Source organism: Lissotriton vulgaris, unplaced genomic scaffold, assembly GCF_964263255.1.
Source record: "Lissotriton vulgaris unplaced genomic scaffold, aLisVul1.2 SCAFFOLD_1151, whole genome shotgun sequence".
NCBI lineage: Eukaryota > Metazoa > Chordata > Amphibia > Caudata > Salamandridae > Lissotriton > Lissotriton vulgaris.
The window spans coordinates 55,871-75,785 of record NW_028244127.1 but is presented as its reverse complement, the minus strand read 5'-3'; the positions used below and the strand labels follow the sequence as shown (position 1 = coordinate 75,785).

Sequence of the window (19,915 nt, the reverse complement as noted above, 5' to 3'; positions counted from 1 at the left end):
ACTTACTGCCTAAGGATTGGCATAGAATGCCAATCCTTTCCTCAGCAATTTTATTCATCCGACTGGACAAGCGAACGGGGGTTGCTATACTTCTTGCCCGACACTTTCAGGGGAGGGTGGGGGATAAGGTGGCGGAGGTGAAAGGTAGGCTGTTGGTACACAGATTTTGGGTTGGTGATGCTTCCGTGGTTATTGGTTCCATTTATGCCCCTAACTCTGGACAGGAGCCATTTCTCGTCGACTCCCTCTCGAATACTCTGCGACATCAAGACAGGCGGGTCTTATTAGGGGGGACCTCAACATAGACCTGGATAGGGACAGGTCGGGGCATAGACAGGGGGGCACTGGGGCTCTTTCCAGTAAGCATGGGCAAATTTTGCGAATCTAGTGTTCGCGAATTTGCATATTCGCGAATTCGCAATCCGCAAAATCCGCAAACTCTTGCGAATTTGCGGATTTTTTGTTTTGTTGTGTTCGCAAGGGTTTCTGCCAGTTCACGAGGGTTTTGTACCAGTTCGCAATTGCAAACTTACTAGTCGGCTCGCAACGGTCGCGTCTATGTTGTTTCTACGTCTGGTTCATCATCACAGGTTCACAGCCCCCTCTGTATCAACACTGCCACCCTCTGGTTCACCCATGCTACCCTCTGGTACATCACTGCCACCCTCTGGTTCATCACTGTAGATTATGGGGGGGGAGAGCAAGCACACCTGCCCTGCTTCAACTGACATGAATTAATTTGGGGTTGATTTATTAATGTGTCACCGTATTTAAACTTCCAGTCTGGCACCTGCTTCCTTATCTGTAATTTGCTTTCTGTTGCAGTGCAATTTTTTTTTCCCAGGACCTTTGTGGCCTACTTGTAGCTATTCTATGAGCCTGCTGTGAGGGTCAGAGCAGGGTCATTGAATAGCTGTAAGTAGGCAACTGAACTCTGGAGGGGCCCCTCAGGAAGCACTACAGGGAATTGTTACTAATGATGAGTTTGAACTTTTGCACCTGCTGAGTGCTTTCAGTTTTGCAAAACTCGTTTTTCTGCAGAACAGCAACTGTAATGCCCCAAACAAACTTACTTGTGAAAGTTGATTTCTAATCCAAAAGTGATCCAAAGAAAGTCAAAAAGGCCTCAAATCCAAATATCCAGCAGCATCCACAAAAAGTAATCCTTCCAGGTCAAGAATCCAAATGAAAGTGACCAGCACATGAAGAAAGCACTGGGAGGAGCCTGCTGGACAGGAACAGGAATTTGGAGACTGTGGGGCACTTCCTTTCTCCCCCCCCCCAAAATGGACTCCTTGCAAAAAAAAGTGCAGGCAAATGTCAACCTGAGGAGTTATTCTGATAAAAATCATCATTTTCAGAAGGTTTATGCTGCTTGCTGGTGGATTTCTTGTGCAGAATTGCAAATTTTGTAATTTCGCCAGTGTGAGATTGTTGCTGCCCACCGCATCTACGTGTTCGCAATTGCGAACTCCCGCGATACGTGATCACGGCGTACTCGCTGTGCAAGTTGGCAAGCCGCGATGACGTAATCGCGGTCGCCAAACTCCCGCGGGATCCCACAGTAAGATCCAAAATGGCGCAGCACTCGCAAAATATCGAGAAAAACAACTCGGCAAACGCTGAATGACGGTAAGTGAATGCCGTGCGCCGCAATATTGTATCACAAAGCCAAAAAATCCGCCGCTTGCGAATTTGCGGATTTTTGGCAAATTCGCGATAGTTCGCGGATTGCGAATTTACCGAAAATCCACGAAATGCGCGAGCGGAACGGATTTTACACCCATGCTTACTTTCCAGGGATGGGGTGAATTGGCTCTGAGATAGGGGACTGGTAGATATCTGGAGGGCTGCCCATCCCCATAGCACGCAATACTCCTTTCACTCCCATGTCCACCGTACCTATGCTCGCCTGGACTACTTTATAAGGTCATCCGATCTCCACTCCCCGGTCAGATCTGTAGACATCATCCCTGCGGCACTGTCCGACCATGATACGATTACGCTGACTATCGACTGGCGCTCAGCGACTCACAGAAGGGGGAGGTGGCGTCTATGGGAGTCTCTGTTGCCGAGGCCGGACGCTTGCCGACAGGTGCGGAAATGCCTGACTGATTACTTAGAGTCTAATGACACTGGTGACACTCCGTTGTTGACACTTTGAGGCACCCTGAAGGTGGTAGTGCGAGGGGAGCATATTGCGCTCTCGGCAGATGACAACCGCGCACATAAAGAAAAACGAGAAGAGTTGACAGCTAAGGTGTTGGAACTCGATCATGTCCACAGCAGGACCGGGGCCCCGCGTATGTGGCGACAACTCAAAGCAGCCAGAGCTCAGCTGGTGAGTTTAGACCTCGACCGGGCGGAAAACGCCGCCCTCCGGCTCAAGCACTCGTATTATATAGGCGGAGACACGACCGGGAGGCTCCTTGCTAGCAGGTTACGGGCGCCGGCAGAGCGCTCCAGGGTAGCGGCGGTCCATACCCCCGACGGGACGAGGGTTGAAGGGGATGAACAGATTGCGGAGGCCTTTCGGGCGTTCTACTCCTCTTTGTACAGCAGGGACCCCACTGTAGACGGAGCAGGGGTAGACTACCTTGGCCGAGCTGCAGTTACGGCTCTTAATGCTTCTGGGGCGGTGACGCTGGATGCCCCCATCAGGGTGGACGAAGTGATTTCCGCAATAGCACGCCTTAAACCGCTGAAATCTCCTGGTCCGAAGGGTTCTCAGCGGGCTTTTACAAGACCTTCAGTCAAATTCTGGTGCCTATGTTGACCCGCTTGTTCAATTCGTTTAGGGGGCCGGGTTCAATCCCGGCGGACATGTTGGGTGCTGAAGTCGTTGTCCTTCCAAAGCCTGGGAAGGATCTCACCCAATGCGCGGCATATAGGCCGATCTCTTTCCTGAACCTAGACCTGAAATTATTCACAGGGGTTTTAGCAGCGAGATTGGGCCCGCTCCTCCCGGGTATAATCGAGCCTGACCATTCGGGCTTTGTCCCTAACAGACAAAGCAGTGACAATACCAAAAGAATCCTGCATCTAATCGACAAGGCCCATTATGTAGGACTAGACGCTTCTCTGCTTTAGATTGATGCTGAGAAAACTTTCGATCGTGTGGATTGGGGGTTCTTGGATACCGTATTAGCCCACTTCGGGGTGGGAGAGCGCTTCTGGGCCTGGGTGGCGAGTAGTTATGATAGACCTAGGGCGACGCTCCGGGTCAATGGATTGTGCTCCAAACCTTTTGAGATCCGACGTGGTACAAGGCAGGGGTGTCCCCTATCCCCCCTGCTCTTTGCATTGTATGTCGAACCCCTAGCGCAGCGCATCCGGAACAACCCTCAGATTTCTGACATTCCGTTCGGGGCGGAAGAGCATATAGTTAGCTTATACGCCGATGATATCCTGACGACACTCAGCTCCCCCCAGCGGTCTGTTCCTGCTTTCCTGGTGGAGCTTGAAGAATTTGGTAGAGTATCAGGATTCAAAGTTAATATTGGGAAGTCTAGCTTTTGCCCGTGGGCCTACATGAGGGTACCCCTGGGGAGGCCTTTCAGGGGGTGGGGGGGCTTGAGGGTGCAGGGTGAAATCCCCTACCTTGGCATCACATTAACGCCGTCCACTCACTCTACGCTCACCCGCAACTACACGGCACTCACTCTTCAGGTGACAACCGCTTTGCGTCGCTGGAGAACATACCCTTTTTCGCTGCTCGGCAGGGTTGCAGCTGTCAAAATGTCTATATTGCCTAAAATACTATATGTTTTTCAAACGAATCCGGTGATGCCTCCCCTTCTTTACTTTTGTACGCTACAGTCCGAGGGGGGGAAGCGACGAGGCTCCGTCGTGACCTGGCTTTTCCGTCCTACGGGGGAGGGTAGTCTTGGGATCCCCCACTTAGTGACTTACTACAAAGCTGCCCAGCTCCGGTATCTCGTAGAATGGAGCAGACCAGAATCCAAAAAAAGGTGGCTTTTTCAGGATAGGGCTATGGTACGCCTCTCCTTGTGGAAGATTCCCTTTTTAAAACCAACTGACAGCCCTCATACATGCAGAAATCTCCGATAATTCACTCAGCGTTGAAGGTGTGGGACTCGGTCGCCTTGCGAAGAGATCTCACGTCCTTCCCCTCACCTCTCACTCCTCTTTTTGATAAACCAGACTTTCCTCCCGGTACTGATGCGCAAGCTTTCCTTCAGGGCCGAGACTCGCCCTGCAGATCTGCGGGTCACCTTTTTGACCTTTAGGGCTTCATTCTCTTTTCGGCTCTACCGGACTGGTACAGCATTAAAGATCCCAAGCGATTTCAATATTTTCAGATCCGCCATTGGCTCACCCATCCTGATGTGCGCCCCGGGGTTAGCCGTAAACTCACGACCATCGAGAAATTGCTCCTCTCCAAGCACTCAGACCGTAAAATGATCTTTGAATTGTACCCCATGCTGCTCCCCCCAGCGTGGCAGGAAAAGTCAGCGGGTCAACGCCGATGGGAAGCGGAACTGGGCCGTAATCTTTCACCAACGGAATAGCAACAAATTTATCACAGGGCTCACCATACAGCGCGGAATGTTGGGAGCAGGGAAGTTGCGGTCAAGGTGGCCACCTATTGGCACCTGACGCCGGCCCGTTTGCACCAAATTTACCCTGCTCGTAGCTCTGTTAGCGGGGGTGCGGAGAAATCGGCACTTTGACCCACCTATTTTGGGAGTGCAGTGAGGTGCAGGGGTTTTGAGATGGAGTCCTTACGGATGTAGACACTTACTTTGAAACAGAGATTCCTCGATTCCCTGCATACACTCTCCTGGGCTTACCTAACGCAGTCACTTTCCCACTTAAATCTGTATGGGGAAACACGTGGGGATCGCCCTGGGTGCAGCTGTACATCATATGCATCTTATCTCTCTGGGGCTCCAAGACCAGGCCATCGCATACTGGGCGGTTGCATAGGTTGTGGTATGTTGTTGGTATGGAGCGCATAAAACCTACCTTCACGGCCTCGACAGCCTCCTTCCAGGAGATGTGGAACCCGCTCCTCGCATTGCTGTTGTAAGAATTTAACGAAGTGACGTGCCCTAAATACCTGCGACTCTCAGACTCACAGAGGCTACCCCTCCTGTGGGAGGGTCGCAAGATGGATAATCCATGGTATTTTCCTTTTTCCCTTTTTTTTCCTTGTATGGAGATTGGCACACCGGTTTCGGGGCTTCGGGGTGGGTTCGGGGGTGTTGGGTTAGGAGGGGCAGGGGGGATGGGGTGGTTCGATAGGAGTGGGTAGGGATAGACACATTTATGGTTGGCCACAGCACCCAAGGCATGCGTGGATAGGGGCAGGTACTCCATTTCTGTCCTGGGTAATTGTCCGTGAAATATCGAATTCAAAGGCTGGGGACTCAGATTTTGACTCATGCATATGTTTGTTGGATTTTGGCAGGGGCAGTGGGCAATACATCTAAATGCACTGTAATGTTGTCTGCCTGTTTTGAGAAACTCAAAATAAAGATAATTTAAAAAAAAGGCCATTTGGGATGTTCAATCTGGAGAGCTTCTGCCAGAGCTTGGCCCTGTTGACGTTATCAAATGCGGCTTTGAAGTCTATGAATCCCATGTAAAATGGACTAGACCTAAACTCCGCCAGGTCTATCAAGCAGGAGAGAGTCATGTGATTAACTGAGGTGCCAGTGTCGCTTGTAAAACCAGTTTGATTCGGAGGAATTACTGAATGATCATCAGCCCATGCCCGAAGTGAATTGAGCAGTATCCCAGCAAAGTACTTTGCTTTGTTGTCGATAAGGGCGACTAATCGATAATTATCTGGAGATTTTTTGTCCCCACCTTTAAAAATTGGCGCAGGAATCGATCCTTGTCAAGAGGGCGGAATAATGTTGTTTTGTAAGATGGAACTGAAAAGTGGAGATACATTAGAAGCCCAGAAGGCTGAGTTCTCCTAGAACAGGGGTACTCATAGTACGGCCCGCGGGCCGCCCGCGGGCCGCCCGCGGCCCGGCAAGCCTTCCTTGGCGGCCCGCGGACCTTACAGACATGTACCAGTTTAAAATAAATAAATTCTCGAGTGTCAGTAAATACCACTGGCTGCAGCAGCCTGGACTCGGAGAGGATCTGCTCTCTGGGGGCCGAGAGATTCCAGCCATAGAGTGGAGCTGCAGGGGCCTCAGAAGAGGTGAAACAGAACAAAGCCTCATTAAAAAGTTAATGGTCCTTAAAGACCTGTGAAATGCTCCGGCGCAGCTGTGCGCGCGCCAGGCAAGCTGTCTCATCCCGGGCTGACAAGGGGGTGGGGGCGATTTTAAACTCCATGGATGTTGCACGCCTGTATGTGACACATATATTTCCTTCAGAGCTTTGACCTGGCACGCAGGTTTCTGGTGGCCACATACAAAAGCTTGCTTACCCCTCGGTGATGGCAGGGCTGTCCTCTTTAATTTTATCCAAAAATAATTTGCTACAAACTTTCAATATTTTCGGCGGGGAGAATATGTCCTGCTATGTCACGTGCCTCTTCCAGTGTCTTCTTTGTAGTGTCCATTCATATGTCCGGAATGGCAGGCTTACGGAAAGATGCAGCCTACTAAAAGCAGTGCGCAACCAGGAGCATGCAAGATTTCAGACTTTTAAAGGAGGACCGCGTTCCATTGGGAGCTTTTCTAAAGATGCAGTGACTGCTCTGTAGATGAGGAACAAACGGTCTAGAATGCAAATAAGTGTTGTTCAATATGTTAGCGGATTCTCACTCAAGTCAAGTTTCGGAACAAAACCGATTTATTACTTCTGCCTTTAGCCCGTGTGATCTTTCAGATGCTGTGTCTGTTGCAGTCAATACCATTCGAGTGCTTGGCAGAAACTCTGGATCAGGCGGCATGCTATGACGCGCTGTATAGCGGGGCAGGTTCAAAAGTGGCAAGGGAGACTTGCACAGGTATGATCCAAGCAACAAACACGGAAGGAGCAACCTCGGCAGGTAAAGCAGTAGTACTGTGCCACACCGAAGCAATGAACTGACTTCAATTCAGACCGCAGGGACGTCAACTTATTGCGCTTCCCTCTTCGGAAGGAAGAAAGGACTTTTTTATGTTCGCTGTTTAGTCATGATTCTTGCTATTTGCTTTTTCACTTCCTCATCCCGATGCTGTAGCAAGGATACCAACAAGCTGTGCCTAGAATCTCCGAACAACAAAGAGAAGAGCGAGCCTTCGTGGTACTGACGGTGAGCAGCTCCACTGTCCATATTTTCGTTCAGATTTGCCACAAAGGTGAGCCCCGGTAGGAGGATGTCATCATTTGTGCATGTGTGGAAGAAGGATGCCAACGAGGAAGGTACTTGAGTACTCAGAAGATCTGTTGTGAGCGATGGGTTTGCAGCAAATTCATAAGCACCTTCAAAACATGAATCTGCGTCTTTTCATTTCCACGAGACCACAGACGAAGAAAGCAAGGTAAGGATTTTACGATCATGTCTTGGTACTCGTTTGTAACAGACATGTTAGTTAACAGCCTAAGTGCAGCTAACTGCAGGTCAGAGTTCAGTGGAGCAACTTCAACAGCTGCACAAATAGGTTCAATATAAATCTTTACCTGTTCCTGATTACGCAAGTTGATACTCCAGTTGTTAAGCGCATTTAAAGCCTGTGGATCTAAAAGCATGTTTCCAATTACTGGAAGAGCCCCTAAATTACGAATAAGATCTTGATTAACTGAAAATGCAGCACTGTTACTGAGAGTAATCAAGGCTTGTTTTCGAACGGACGATTCTTCTGTGGCTTCAAGCAGTTCAATAACTCTTTGTAGACGTTGAGCATCCAAATTGCTTGATGGATTTATTAGAACATCTGTTGGGTTCTCCCTCACTTTGGCCACCAAAGTCATTCTGGACACCCTGCGCAGGAGACCGCCTGTTGCCTCAGAGGCCCAAATCAGGCTCTTGGAATCCGCCTCATCTCTGTCCTGTGTTGCCCCCGCACCGTCCCCTGTGTAAGACCCCGGTTTAGACGGCTCACTGCGTAAAAGGCGTTTGTACAGCCAGTAGCATACGCTGGAGCCGACCACCAACCCAAGCAGGGATCCAAGAAGAGTCCTACCGTGAGGGCCATGACGGGCGAAGCTGCATCCTTCACAACCTACTTTTAACAGTGTGCAAAGGGGAGGATGAGGGAGGGAAAGTCAGGGGAGGGAGAGAGAGGGAGAGACAGGGGAGGGAGAGAGAGGGAGAGACAGGGGAGGGAGAGAGAGGGAGTGTCAGGGGAGGGAGAGAAAGGGAGAGACAGGGGAGAAAGAGGGAGTGTCAGGGGAGGGAGAGAGAGGGAGAGACAGGGGAGGGAGAGAGAGGGAGAGCGAGGGTGTGTCAGGGGAGGGAGAGACAGTGGAGGGAGAGAGAGGGAGAGAGAGGGAGTGTCAGGGGAGGGAGAGAGAGGGAGTGTCAGGGGAGGGAGTGAGAGGGAGTGTCAGGGGAGGGAGAGAGATGGAGAGACAGGGGAGGGAGAGAGAGGGAGGGAGAGACAGGGGAGGGAGAGAGAGGGAGAGAGAGGGAGAGACAGGGGAGGGAGAGAGAGGGAGTGTCAGGGGAGGGAGAGAAAGGGAGAGACAGGGGAGAAAGAGGGAGTGTCATGGGAGGGAGAGAGAGGGAGAGACAGGGGAGGGAGAGAGAGGGAGAGCGAGGGAGTGTCAGGGGAGGGAGAGACAGTGGAGGGAGAGAGAGGGAGAGAGAGGGAGTGTCAGGGGAGGGAGAGAGAGGGAGAGACAGGGAAGGGAGAGAGAGGGAGAGAGAGCGAGTGTCAGGGGAGGGAGAGAGAGGGGAGGGAGAGAGAGGGAGTGTCAGGGAAGGGAGAGAGATGGAGAGACAGGGGAGGGAGAGAGAGGGAGAGACAGGGGAGGGCGGGGGAGAGAGAGGGAGTGTCAGGGGAGGGAGAGACAGGGGAGGGAGAGAGAGGGAGTGTCAGGGGAGGGAGAGAGAGGGAGAGACAGGGGAGGGAGAGAGAGGGAGTGTCAGGGGAGGGAGAGAAAGGGAGAGACAGGGGAGAAAGAGGGAGTGTCAGGGGAGGGAGAGAGAGGGAGAGACAGGGGAGGGAGAGAGAGGGAGTGTCAGGGGAGGGAGAGACAGGGGAGGGAGAGAGAGGGAGAGAGAGGGAGTGTCACGGGAGGGAGAGAGAGGGAGAGACAGGGGAGGGAGAGAGAGGGAGAGAGAGGGAGAGGCAGGGGAAGGAGAGAGAGGGAGAGACAGGGGAGGGAGAGAGAGGGAGAGAGGGGGAGTGTCAGGGGAGGGAGAGACAGGGGAGGTAGAGAGAGGGAGAGAGAGGGAGTGTCAGGGGAGGGAGAGAGAGGGAGAGACAGGGGAGGGAGAGAGAGGGGGTGTCAGGGGAGGGAGAGACAGGGGAGGGAGGGAGAGAGAGGGAGAGAGAGGGAGTGTCAGGGGAGGGAGAGAGAAGGAGAGACAGGAGAGGGAGAGAGAGGGAGAGAGAGGGAGTGTCAGGGGAGGGAGAGAGAGGGAGAGACAGGGGAGGGAGAGAGAGGGAGAGAGAGGGAGTGTCATGGGAGGGAGAGAGAGGGAGTGTCAGGGGAGGGCGATGGAGGGAGAGAGAGGGAGAGTCATGGGAGGGAGAGAGAGGGAGTGTCAGGGGAGGCCGATGGAGGGAGAGAGAGGGAGAGTCAGGGGAGGGAGAGAGAGGGATAGTCAGGGGAGGGCGATGGAGGGAGAGAGGGAGTGTCTGGAGGGAGAGAGAGGGAGTGTCAGGAGAGGGAGAGAGAGGGAGTGTCAGGGGAAGGCGATGGAGGGAGAGAGAGGGAGACTCAGGGGAGGGAGAGAGAGGGAGTGTCAGGGGAGGGCGATGGAGGGAGAGAGAGGGAGAGTTAGGGGAGGGCAATGGAGGGAGAGAGTGGGAGAGTCGGGGTGGGTCAGGGAGGGGGAGAGAGGGAGTGTCAGGGGAGGGAGAGACAGAGGGAGGGAGAGGGAGAGCGAGGCGTGAGGGAGAGTGAGGGAGAGCCAAGGCGAGGGAGGGAGAGCCAGGGCGAGAGAGGGAGAGCCAGGGCGAGGGAGAGAGAGGGAGAGCCAGGGCAGGGTGAGGGAGGGATGGAGAGTGAGGGGAGGGCAAAGGAGGGAGGGAAAGAGAGGGAGGGAGAGAGTCAAGGGAGGGAGAGAGTCAAGGGATGGAGAGAGTCAAGGGAGGGAGAGAGTCAGGGCAGTGAGAGAGAGGGTGAGTCAGGGGAGGGAGAGAGGGAGAGTCAGGGAAGGGAAAGAGAGGGAGAGTACGGGGAGGGAGGCAGAAGTAGGGATGGAGACAGAGGTAGGGAGATAGAGGGAGGGAGAGAGGGAGGGAGACAGAAAGAGATGGAGGGAGACAGAAAGAGAGGGAGGGAGACAGGGAGAGGGAGGGAGACAGAGAGAGAGGGAGGGAGACAGAGAGCAGGAGGGAGGGACACAGAGAGCAGGAGGGAGGGAGACAGAGCAGGTGGGAGGGGGAGGGAGGGAGGGAGGGAGGGAGTCAGAGGGAGGAAGACAGAGCATGAGGGGGGGAGACAGAGGGAGGGAGAGAGAGAGGGAGGGATGCAGAGAGAGGGTGGGAGACAGAGGGAGGGAGGAAGACAGAGAGAGGGAGGGAGATAGAGGAAGGGAGACAGAGAGAGTTAGAGAGGGGGGAGGGAGAGAAAGATAGGGAGGGAGAGGAAGAGAGAGAGAGAGAAAGAGGGAGAGGGAGAGAGAGGGATATGTGTGTACGCTGGATCTGGTGGGTCAGTGGACGAAGACGTCCACTGCAGAGGCCTGTGTTCAACCTCATGGTCATAGTTTTTTTTTGGCTCTAGCCTCGCCCCCTCTCTCACTGACCCCGCCCCCACCGGTGCGGCCCTCGGCCACAAATCACACTGTAATTCTGGCCCATGAAAGAAAGTTTGTGAGTACCCATGTCCTAGAACAAAGCCGGAGGGATGCCTCCTGGACCTGGGGCTCCATCCTATCGACCCTTTTTGATCTGTTTTTCAATTTGGTCCTCCGGGACTGTTCTGTGTGCGATACTGCTTTGATAAGTTAAGCTCTCTGTTAGTTTTTCAGTTGTTTGACCTTTGTTGGAAAATTCATACGTGGTTAGAGTTTTAGTATGTTGCTTTGAAGGCAAAATTTGGCACTTTTGGAGCTTTGCTGCCCTCTTCACTGGTACTCTGATCGGAAGTATTGTCTTGGCGATCATTGAAATGAATTTGCAAAAAAATGCCACTCGCACTCCAATATATTTGACAAAGCGACTTTCGGGACATGCCCTCCAAGACTATTGATGGTATGCCAGAACCTCGCAGAATTATTTGTTTTTATGTCTTGATATAGTTTAGCCCAGAAAGAATTCCAGTGAGCTCTGCGTTATTCTCTTTTTACTTTCTTCAGGTGGCTGCGGGCCTCTCTCAGTTTACTTATTGTTGGAGGGTGCGGTTTTTGTTTTTAATTCCCGCCATAGCCGATTCATAGTTCTTTTTGCAGATTGTATTGCGGGATTCCAGGAGGTCTGCTGTTGAGCCCCATTTGATTTTGCAAACGTTATTGGTTTTGCGTGTCCGTCTGTCAGTTTAGTTGCAAATGTTTTCCAGTTAGCAATTTGATTGTTGGTTGTCCTGCTAGTACTCTTGAAGATTTGTTTTGCCTCCGTTATTACCTGCTGTAATTTACTAACCAAGCACTTGATTCGTTTAAGATTGATCGTGTAGCTATCAAATGACAGAGCCCTTACCTCTTCATGTTGCATTTATCTGGTGCTAAGCGATATTTCTTGGGGGCTATGATCGCTTTCTGTCCTATTGCCAAATCCAAAGCCTTGTATTTGATGCAGGAGGGAGAGGCTGACAAAGGTGTAGGGAATTAATGAAGCTCCATTTTTTGATATGTATGAGAGGCCGGGTGGTTTGTCGGGGAGGAAGCGCCCATTGAGGGCTCTAAGGCCTAGATGTTCCAGGTTACCTTGTAAAGAATGTCCCTTCGGGTCTTCCTTGTGCCATCATGGAGGGTCCTGCGGTGGTATGACCAAAATGCTTTCCTGTGCTGATTGGACCTGCAGATCTTATTGCTGCCTTTTCGCTTCCTTTGTCTTTTCCCCTTGCCAATCTGGTCTTCCATATCTTGCTCGGTTAAGGGTGGTAAAGTAAACTTTGCTTTGCCTGCAAGTGGGGATTTTTGTTGTTCACTCATTGAGCAGCCAGTGGCCGATGTGTCCTGGTGTAAAGACGAGTCCCTAACCTCTGCCCCTCGCGCCCCTGAAGATTCTGCAACTTTTGCTTTGTTAACAGGACTTGAGTCGCCATCTATATCATTTGTGGGGAGCGGCATGCCTTCTCTTGTGTGAAGGCCTCCTTCTTCTCCTCATTTGGGGAAGCGCCTTTGAGATAACCACTATCTCTTTTCCTTTTCCTCTTAGCTTTTCTCTTAGCTTGTTGAAGTGTCTTTTGTAGTCACTTTCATTTTTCACTTTTCACCTTTACGTTATGTTTTTCATCCCAAGCCAAGGAATCCCAAACACTGGTGCAAATCTGCCACAGTTCTGCCACTAAGCTGTTCAATGTGCAGATCGGGGCCAAAAACAAGAACTTCCAATGCAAAGCAATATGTAGCAGGGGTGAGAGTGGGCTTGAGGTTGTTGAGATAATCAAAGCCCTACAGTATTGTATTGTATTGTATGGCATTTTTGTAGAGCGCGTGGTTACCAGAAGGCATCCCAGCGCTGTGATAGAGTAATACTCAAGGAGGGCGAGGGGAGAAGGGATCATTTCGGAAAGAGGAAGGTTTTCAGTGTCTTCCGGAAGCGAAAATGACCAGGTTCAGCGCGTAGTTTCAGTGGGAGAGAGTTCCAGTGTGAAGCCGCGTTCACCGAGAAGCGGCAGCCTCCGGTGCGTGCTTTCTTGACTCTCTGCACCGTTGCCAGGAAGCCTTTATCTGAGGCAAGGGTTCTATTGGGTTTGTAAGGGGTGACTAGGCTTCTCATAATCGGGGGTCCTTTACCTTGCAGGATTTTGTGAGTGATGCATAAGGATTTGAAGATAATCCTCTCCCGCACGGGGAGCCAATGAAGCGATTTGAGAGCAGGTTTGGCTGATGACCTGGGGGGATACCCATTAAGAGCCTAGCACCGGCATTTTGAGTTTGTTGAAGCTTGTTGATCGTGGCTTCGGGGGCTCCCAAGAATATTGCGTTGCTGAAATCTAGTCTGGAAAGAATTAGACCTTGTATCAATGACCTCCTAGAGTGATGCAGGAGGAGAGGGAGGACTTTACGGGCAGAACGGAGTAGACCGAAGCAGGTACTTGATGTCTTTTTCACTTGTGTCTTGAGCGAGAGGTCCTGCTCCAGCCAGACCCCCAAGCTTTTGATTTCTTTTTTTGGGGTAGGTGGATCCCCTAGACAAGCCGGCCAGATGGAAGAGGGCATTGAGGCTGACTTGTGGCCTAACAACATGATTTCTGTTTTTGATCCATTTAGCTTGAGTGAGGAGTCACACATCCAGGCATGGATCTTTGTCAAACAACAGTGGAAGTTGTCAGGGCATTGATCGATTTGGGAAAGTGAGACGACCAGTTGAGTGACATCGGCGTAGCTTACTATTTTGATCCCAAAAGGGGCAACCACGTCCTCCAGTGGGGCCATATACACATTAAACAATGTGGGGCTTAGGGATGAGCTCTGCGGCACCCCACACTGGAGGGGTATTAAGGCAGATCGTGAGTTGCCTTCCCAAACTTGAAAGGTGCGGTTGTAGAGATAAGATGTTAGCCAGGTCAATGCAGACCCTCGTATTCCTGCTTCGGCCAGGCGCTGAATAAGGATACGGTGATTCACTGTATCAAAGGCTGCACCCAGTTCCAGGAGGATTACTGCCACTGATCCTCCTGAATCCAGAATGCGCCTGGCCTCCTCGATGACAGAGAGGAAGGCCGTATCAGTACCCTGGCCTGGGCGGAATCCGGTTTGAGAATTACGCAACCGATCATTGGACTCCAGAAAGTGGAAGAGTTGGGGGTTCACCACTTTTTTGTGATCTTACTGAGACCAGGGAGTAAGGAGATAGGTCTAAAGTTAGCAAGCTCTAGAGGGTCGAGATGAGGTTTCTTTAGAAGGGCCTTGACAATGGCCCCTTTCCAACTGGGCGGCACAATGCCCTGGGAAAGAGAGAGGTTGATAAGCTCCGTTGCCGGGGTGGCGATGGAAGTGGCTATCTGTTTCAGGAATCGCATCGGGACTGGGTCGCTAGGGGAGCCACTTTTAATGCTGGATAGGATTTTGAGAAAGTCCTCCACGGAAACCAGATTAAAGGCATTCAGCTGAGGGTCCGTGTCCAGGAGCAGATACTTAGTGCATGCATGACTCTCTGTTTGGGGTAGGGTAGATGTAATATTTTAAATTTTTTTATCAAAATAGGTGGATAGTTCGTTACACTTGGACCCTGAAGGATCTTGGGGTAACGGGGGGTCGGGGATATTCAAAAGTTCTTTAACGATCTTGTATGTTTCTCTTGTGGAATTAGAGGCGTTTTTGATTCTATGATCATAGAATGTTATTTTGGCCTTTCTGAGGGCGACTTTGTACGCTCTGATCGAGTCGCGATATGTGTCTTTGTTAGCTGTAACCCAATTTCTTCTCCAGATGCGCTCAAGCTTCTTACAGCCTTTCCTTAAGATTCTGAGTTCAGGAGTGAACCAGGGGGCAGAACCAGCTCTGACCTGCTTTTTCCGCAGAGTTTTTTTTGGTAGGACTAAGTCCAGTGAGCTAGAGAGACAGTTTTTGAAGTTGGGATCGGCTACTACGGGGTCCAGAGCGGGAGAGGGGGGCCTTCAAGAATGCTAATCCACTTCTCCACCGAGAGTTTCGCCCATGTTCTATCGTGAGTAGAGGTACTGAGCGTTTGTAAAGTATTAAGCTCGACCTGCCAGGTGAAGGTAAGGAGAAAGTGGTCTGTCCAGGGGAGGGAAGAAGGGGGGCTAGTCTGAAGTGACCTGATATTAGAGAGTATCGGGTCAAGGAGGTGTCCTTTATTGTGTGTGGCTCCTGTGTTCACAAGATGGATTTCAAAAGAAGAGAGATCAAGGAGAAGGTCAGTAGCTACTTTATCTGAGGGGTCGTTGAAATGGAGATTCACATCACCTAAAATGGTAAAATTGGGCGCGGAGGAGGCCAAAACGGTAACCGTTTCTAGGAGAGAACTGGTAAAATGGCCAAGGTTCCCTGGAGGGCGATAGACTAAGATGCCTGAGAAGGACGTGGTGGGAGAGAGTTGAAAATGGAAGTGGCAATTTTCGGAATCCGAAATGCCACCGTCCTTCATCCTGCCGGTTTAATGGTTTTTGTACAGTAGGGCCAATCCACCTCCTTTACCTGAGGGTCTAATCTGCGAGTGGATGAGATATCCTGGGGGGAGAGCACGAACAATGGCGGCCTCGGAGTTGGAGGATAGCCACGTTTCGGTTAGGAACAAGATATCCAGGTTATGATCCTGTAGCAAAAAGTTGATCTCAAGAGACTGTTTAGGGAGGGACCTACAGTTCAGCAAGGCCATGCGTAGGTCAGTAGTAGCTGGGGGGTTAATCTGCCATCCCAGTGAGTCTATGCTGCAGAGATCGCAGTGCGTGTACGTGTGTTCATGTTTAAACACGTAATGACAATGTCTATTCCTACGGGGTCTTAGGGAAAGGAGCTCACTTCGGGAGTAAGAGATAAGACTATCGGTAAAAACGGGCATAGATTCTCGCCCTAAGCCTGGCAGTGCCTGGATGGGCCGGACGGGCTTGCCTCTGGCGCACCATCACTGCGCCCGCTGCGCAGACGGGAAGTGTGATTCATTTTATAGTGCTCTAGCCCCAAAACGGCCTTAGCACTAGTGTATTGTCCTGCCCCTCACCCAAGATGGCGGCCGCTGTCTGCGCCTGGGGAGGAGGGGAGTATGTCCTGATGAACTAGAGGGGAGTACAGTCCTGATGAACTAGCAGGAGGCCAGCAGGGGGGCAACCCGCAAAGAGGACGGTGCAGATCCACGACTTCCCTTGGCTCCTTTAATCCTCCAGATATCAAGTGTCAGGTGACTAGCCCCCCAAGTCGCCACAAGTCGCTAAAAGTCCCACGAACCTCGTTATTCACTATCGGACACCCCTGGTGCGACTCCCCCTGCAGTTCTCACCTAGTGATTCCACCAGAGGTCGCTCCCGGCACTCCCGCACTTTCTCTGCTGACCTGGCTGCTTCTGGCTGATAGCTGGTAGCTGGATAACTTATGCCATGGCAAGACTGCAACACTGGTTACACGGCCCCCGCCTGCCGGGACCTGGCAAAAAAACGGAAAAGAGCTGCAGCAAGAGCCGGAGCTGGACCACAATGAGCGATGAGGCGGCAGGAAGTGGGAGAGGCAAGACTGCAGAAAACGGCAGAAGGAGGCGGTTACTTAGGTGTCTTAGGTAGAGGCTCCCAGGTCCTCAAGGTCGAGTAGGACTCTGGCGGTAGATCTGACGGTAGACCACAAGAGGCACACCGGAGCCCCAAGCGGCCCCGCAGTCAAGTCGCGGGCCCGAGCAGCAGCGGGTCGTGAGCAACAGTGGTAATGGCGGCAACAGCAGCAGCAGTGATGGCAAATGTGATGTCAAATCAGCTTTTCATTTGCTTCCCATTCCCCCTGCTGACCATGAGTTGTTGGGTATTAGGTTTGAGGGACTGTTTTGTAGACAAGGCCTTGCTCAAGGGTTGTACGATTTCCTGTTCCTAGTTTGAAGCTTTCAGTTCCATATTGCAAAATCTTTTGGGCATATGGTCGGGAAAAAAGTTTTGACTAATTACTTGGATCATTTTTTCATTGTGGGGGGTCCTCTTTTCAGAATGCTATCAGGAGAGCTTGAGGCTGTTTCAAGATGTAATACACAACTTGGGTGTTTGGTTGGTGCTAGAATAGACAGTAGGACCCATCTAGGTGCTCACTTTTTTGGGCATTTGGCATGTTGGGCTGTCAGGGCTGGGAGGATGTTTTGTAGGACATCAAGTTGGGCATTGACAGGGACTTCACTCCCATATCGGAGGGTGTGGCTCAAGGTGGGGGTGAGGTAGGATTTGAGGCTTTGGGGCCAGTTTTTTAATTAATGCAATGGGATTCCCATGACAGGAATTGGGGAACAGATGGAATGGTCAATTGAGATGTTTTCCGACACCGTAGGTGGTCACGGATTTAGCTTGTTTTGGAAGTGGCAGTGGTCTGTAAAGTAATGGCCGGAGGCTTGGAAGCAGGGGATGCAGCATTGCTTTCTTCAAATTGTTCCCTTTGGTAGTGGCTGTAAATTTGTGGAGAAGACACTTTGCAAACAACATAATGTAGTGAACATAGTAAACCGCCGATTAGCAAGGGAACCCAAGGTGTGGCAGTTGTTGACAGTTTTTGTGTTGGAATGTTTGCAGTCAAATGTTACTTACAGGGCGTGACAAATTCCGGGAGTACACAATAAAATCGCTGACGCGCTTTCTTGCTTTCAGTGGTCGAGGTTCCGTGGGTTGGTCCAAGGGGCGAACAAGATGAAGACAGCAGTGCCAACTCACTTGTGGGTGGTAGGAAAGAGTCTGTGATCCAGCTGATCCTTGCCTCATTATCAGGACAGACTCACAAAGCATAAGGATTGGAAGCAAGGATGGCGGTCAAGCACGTCGGGATGAAGTGGTGACCTTTAGCATGTCTCTGATTGAAAAGGGCGTTTCAGCTGTGACAATCACTTCTAAGTTAGCAGGTGAAGCATTATTTGGGAAGCTGCGTTGGGGATAAAAGCCATCAGCAGAGGAGATGGGGAGGCACATCTTGGAAGGGTGGTCCATGGTGAGGGAACTGGGAAAAAGGTTGTGGTGTCACATCACACTTAAGATCACCATTAATTGGATTTGGTTTCTCTTTGGTTGCGTTGTGGGTCCACAAAGAGGCCACATTGAGGTTTGAGGCCGACCGGAGTAATGTAAATAAATAAATGAATAAAACAAATTTCATAGTTCATGCTGAAACTAACCCCCACCCCACTGCCCTACAGCACTCCCTCCATGAGCCGCTACTGATTTCGATACCCTCTTTTATATCTGACTAGGGAATCTAGGAATAAAATGTATTATGATGATATCTCATAGTCAGTTTTAAAATCACGGTTTGTCTGCACTTTTGTAGGATCCTTTTCAATCCTTCTTCTAATTGTTTGTATTGTCTACCCCTCCCAATCGCTCCTCCTCTAGCATTGGTATGCACAGAGGCGTTCAGTAGCAGACCTATGATGAAGTATGCCACAACTTGTTATGGGTGAGGGCAGTTTTAATAAAGTGGTTGTGCTCCCTTTGCAACTACACATTATTCTCATAAACGTTTGTGACTGATATTCGCCTTACCTCCTTTTGTGTATATCTATCGTGTTTGAGGAGGATGAGGGAGAGCAGAGTCCTTCTCCACACTTTTTTCTGTGTGTACTACCCTTCTTTTGCATAAACCAGGTCCAACCAAAAGAGAGGAGAGAGGACAGAGTAAGGGCTCTGAGACAACTGGAGTCAAGATACAAACTAGATATGAGAACCAGAGTCCCATAGAGAGTCAACAGTGACGAAGAGTTGTGGACACATATAGGGTAGCAGTGCACAGCATTTAGACAGTAATATAAACACCACACATTGAAACACTAAGTAATCATTTTGTATAAATTTCTATTCCGGTAGTTCACTTTGCAGCTTGATAGTTTCTTCACGAACAATGGCAGTTGGTGTGGTAGGTCTCAGGGGAGTTCGACCACAGCATACACCACGGGGCTAGCAGGCCCACACAGGCCGTTATTGTTTGCTGGTAATTATTGACCCAAAACTAGTGGCAACAGCCCATGGAGTGTGCAATGTTTGTTCTTTTGTTCTTTGGATGTTTGTGTGTGTGTGTGTATGTATGTATATCTATACTAATATAATAAAGAGAGAGCCTAAACCTTTGAGGCGGGTAATCTCAGGAAATACAGCACCAATTACAGCACCCAATACAGCATTGGAAAGGGCAGTTGCAGCAGAAGGACATAGGCTATGCAGATGCCCACCATATACATTTAAAAGGTAAAAGAACCGTGCCAGCAAAGTAGTCCCTTGTGGGCGTGTCTGCGTTGTGCTGTGGGCGTGTGCTGGGGTGTGACAAACGCTGGGGGCGTGTGGTACGTTCCGCCCTCATGCCATGTCTCATATTGTGTGCTAATCCCACCCTGCTCCCTTTAAATACCCCTGAACCCCATAATCATAACCCACCCTTACTCCTTAAAATACCCCAACACCCTTAAACACTAACCCATCTTAACCCTATAAATATACCCTGTACCCCAAAACCCAAACCTATCACTAAACCTTAAAAATACCCCTGCACCCCAAAACCCAAACCTAGTTTTGAACCCTATAAATACCCCTGTACCTCAAAACCCAAACCTACCCCTGAACCCTAAAAATACCCCTGTACCCCAAAACCCAAACCTAGTCATCAGTGATGTCATTTGAGATGTCATGAGTGATGTCATGAGTATTGTCACTGACCATGTCATGAGTGATGTAGTATGTGACGTCATCAGCAGTGCATTGCGGGCGCACGAGTTATAGGTAGCTGAACTAACTATAACGGGGGAATTTCTATGGTTTTGTCTGAGTGAAATCTCCAGCTAACTATAACATGTGTGAAACCTATGGTTTTATCAGTGAATTTGCAAGGTTTTTTAAATGCTAATTCCTAACTATAACGTGGCTTTTTCAGTGAATTTCAAAGGTTTTGTAAATGATAATTTTTAAATGTATAAATTATTATATTTCTTTCTTTTTAGACTAATTTCTTACATTTTTGTTAAAAATATTAATATTTATTCAATTTTTTAAATTATATTTCATATTCTTAAAGTAAAATAATAACAAAACTAATTCC

At 50.3% G+C, this 19,915-nt stretch overlaps 1 pseudogene; it reads right to left on the bottom strand.

Annotated features, from left to right (window-relative positions):
* Positions 1 to 7,066: 7,066 nt before the first annotated feature.
* Positions 7,067 to 12,319, bottom strand: LOC147668142 (armadillo repeat-containing protein 10-like; annotated as a pseudogene).
* Positions 12,320 to 19,915: the final 7,596 nt, after the last annotated feature.